Source organism: Arachis hypogaea, chromosome 18 (genome assembly GCF_003086295.3).
Source record: "Arachis hypogaea cultivar Tifrunner chromosome 18, arahy.Tifrunner.gnm2.J5K5, whole genome shotgun sequence".
NCBI lineage: Eukaryota > Viridiplantae > Streptophyta > Magnoliopsida > Fabales > Fabaceae > Arachis > Arachis hypogaea.
Genome location: NC_092053.1, coordinates 22,846,731 through 22,850,130, shown reverse-complemented (window position 1 = coordinate 22,850,130; position 3,400 = coordinate 22,846,731). Strand labels below are relative to the sequence as shown.

General features: G+C 41.5%; 1 long non-coding RNA gene across 1 annotated transcript; it reads right to left on the bottom strand.

Moving 5' to 3' along the window:
• Positions 1–2,397: 2,397 nt before the first annotated feature.
• Positions 2,398–2,947, bottom strand: LOC140181532 (uncharacterized). Its single transcript, XR_011876247.1, has 3 exons — positions 2,767–2,947; positions 2,622–2,676; positions 2,398–2,533 (listed from the first exon to the last, which is right to left on the bottom strand). It is a non-coding gene; the product is annotated as an uncharacterized lncRNA (long non-coding RNA).
• Between the last annotated feature and the right edge of the window lie 453 nt (positions 2,948–3,400).

The window sequence follows — 3,400 nt, the reverse complement described above, 5'->3', positions numbered from 1 at the left end:
GGACACAAATACATACAACCTATTCTCCAAAATCCCCTCTAGAAGGAGTCATCACAGTTTGTATTATTTAATGGAGATAAAAGTATCTAAACAAGATATATAAACCAAAACAGAGTCCCAAGAACAAAGGATCTTCGCTAATCCAGAAGTCTCCAGCATGCCTCAACGAGAAGCCTCGCGTCCTGCATCTGAAAACCACAAAATCCGCATGGGTGAGAACCAGAGGTCCCCAGCACGGTAACAGCTTCCACATATATAATACATAATAATAGAGGAAAGCCAAAGGCAATCCTAGAACTTCCTCCAGATAATATCAAAGCTTATAAACAAGCTAAACCATATAAGGGTATCTGACTAAAGATTCTTCAGTCTAACTAATACTTCCCTTTCCAATTCCTTCAAACCTCCCAACCACCAGCAGGAGTATATAATAGCAAACACAATTATATCAGACAAAGAATATACAAATAGGAGCAGTTAAGACATTTAGACAATTAGCAAGTAATATGCAGTCAAATAGGCAATCTCAAACAATTCACATAGTATGCATATGATGAATGCCTGTCCCTAGTGGCTGATGATATCATCTGTCGGTTATAGAGCCAACCCGACAAGTCCTGGTAGCTAACCATTGGACTGTCCCTCTGTCGCGCATCCCCAACTCGAGTTATACTCGTTATAAACTTGATCATAAACATGATCCATATCCATCACCCTCACTGGTGAATATTTCGGGGGCGAGCTCATCCGGGTCTTTCACAGTGCCCGGCCACACTTACGACATAGGGTCAACAGAGTCTCGAGCCTCCACCTGGAGCACGTGGTGGCTAGCCACTGCTTCCTCCCAGGGATCTCGTGCCTCTGATAGTGGAAGTGCAAATCTCAATTATCAATAATTCAGCATAAGCATGCATAAATTCTCATCCATGGATCAACATCCATATCAGCCATCCGGCTCACGGTTCAGTCCAGAACCAGCCAATATTCATATTATACACAGCCTTTCCGGCTCATGGTTAAATCCATAACCAGCCGTTTCATTAGCAATTACAGCCTTTCGGCCCATGGCTTAACAAGCACTTCCACCACCATCCTCCGCATCTCACATAATCATCTTGATCCTCATTGATCATTCATTTTTCCCTTGCTTCACTCGCAAGTTACCTCATTCACTAGCCCCTTTTTAATAGCTAGGCATGTCATAATGATTTAAGACATAAATGGTGAGATCGGAGGCTTAGAAGTATGAGATTTGGCTTTTAAAACTCAAAAATCAACTTTGGGATGAAAACAGGGATACGCGTACGCGCACTCCACGCGCACGCGTGGATGGCCTCAAAAACTCATCGACGCGCAAGCGTCATGCACGCTAACGCGTGGATTAAAGATTTGCCAATCGACGCGCACGCGCCAACCACGCGTACGCGCGGGTGTTCTCGTGCCCCAGGCACAACACTGGCACAGTTCTGGCATAACTCTCTGGAAAATGGCTGGGCATTGGGTGCAGCACAATCGGCGCGCCCGCGCACATCACGCGCACGCGTGGATGGCGCTTTCTGGAAGATCGGCACGTACGCGCCAGGTACGCCCACGCGCAAGGGGTCATTCTGCTAAAAATTTTCTAAGTTAAAAGCTGCAGAATTCACAGATTTAAACCCCAATCTTCCAACGGACATAACTTCCTCATTTTAAATCGTCTTTCACCCGTTCTTTGAACGGCATGGACATCCCGGATCCAATTTCATTTCTAAACAGATTTGGTACAAAACGGAGATCCGTAGTCCAAGTTATGTCCCGCCAAAGTGTGCCCAAAAACCATATTTTCATACAAAACCACAAAGTGCCAATTTCAAAACAAGCCATTTCCAACTCTTTTCAAAACCAATCAAAACATGCCAAGTTCATCCCGTTTCTTTGAAATCAATCAAAATATATCAAATTCAACATCAAGCCTCCTCAACTCACACATTGACACATTACCACAAATTACCAAAATCACTATCTCATCATTTTACCCCACTTCACCCAAGTGGCTCAAACTCAAACACATTGACATATCATATACTATTCCTCATGCCGATTCTCAACAACACTAATTCCAATAAATTATTATTGTACACAATCAACATCATACTCACCATCAACATGGTTCAACCCACAATTCAACCATAACCAGTCATCAAGTATATATATCACAACATGCATATTTCTCATACATCATACCACTAAGGCATTAATAATCATCATCACATATATGACCACATCATATATCTCAATCATTCAACAACATCAACAATTCAATGCCTATCTTAGGGCCTCTAGCCTAAGTATTTCCTACCACATTACATATTAGATACGGGAAACCGAAACCATACCTTAGCCGATTTTCCCAAGCTCCCCCGGAGCACTTCCAAACCACTTATCCACAAGCTCTCAAGGCCTCAACACCTCCAAGAACAGATTTTTCACCACCAAACCCTTTTCAAGCTTTTCAAAGTCACCAATCAAGCTCCAATACCCACACATACACAACCTAAGCCACAACCATCATACTCATACACAACATCTCAAAACCCAAACATCATAGAACAACAAAATCACACTAGGGTTGAGAATCTTACCACACCCGAGGTCCAAGGAGACAAGATTAACCTTCTCTTTCAAGAGAGTTGGGTCCTATAACATCAAAGAACCCAAAATCTCAACATTTTACCCATGAAACTCGAAAATAAGGGCTGGAATTTCGAACAGAAACACGTGGCTTACCTCAAGATTAGTTGTATGGGTTTTGTAGAGCTCTCCGCGGTGAACGCGTGGCCGCAAACGGAGCGGCAATCGGAGCTCTAGATCAAAAGTTATGGTGGTTTGAAGATCAAGTGAGAGATAGAGGTTTGAGAGAGTGTTCTTCCCCCATTTCCTCTCTTTTTCAGCGTGTTTGGTGTTGTGTGAGGAGAGAGAGAGTGCTGAAAACTAGGGTTTTGGTTTAGTTATGTTGGGCCAAGGGCCCACTTTGGGTCCGGTTGGACCGGTTTGGCCCGTTCGGTCCAATCTTGGTCCGAATTCTATAAAATTGGTACCGAAATTCTCGTCTCAATTTCCTCTATCATATTAAGCCATAAAAATATCATTTTTGGCTTTCTAGAATAAATTCTCATATATGGGTTAATTAGCCGTTAATTAACCGGGTCTTACAAAAGAAGTCATTATATGTCAGGCAAATATGATTGTCTTTTTAGTTCATCTATACTTATTAAAGAGAAATAATATTAATATTAAATATATTGAATAACCTAAAGAAAAAAAATAAAATAATGCTATACATCTAAGTATTTTTGTTAACTAAGTATAACCAAATTAGTCTAACATAACAAATATCAGTTATAGCTAGTATTATTTCAAA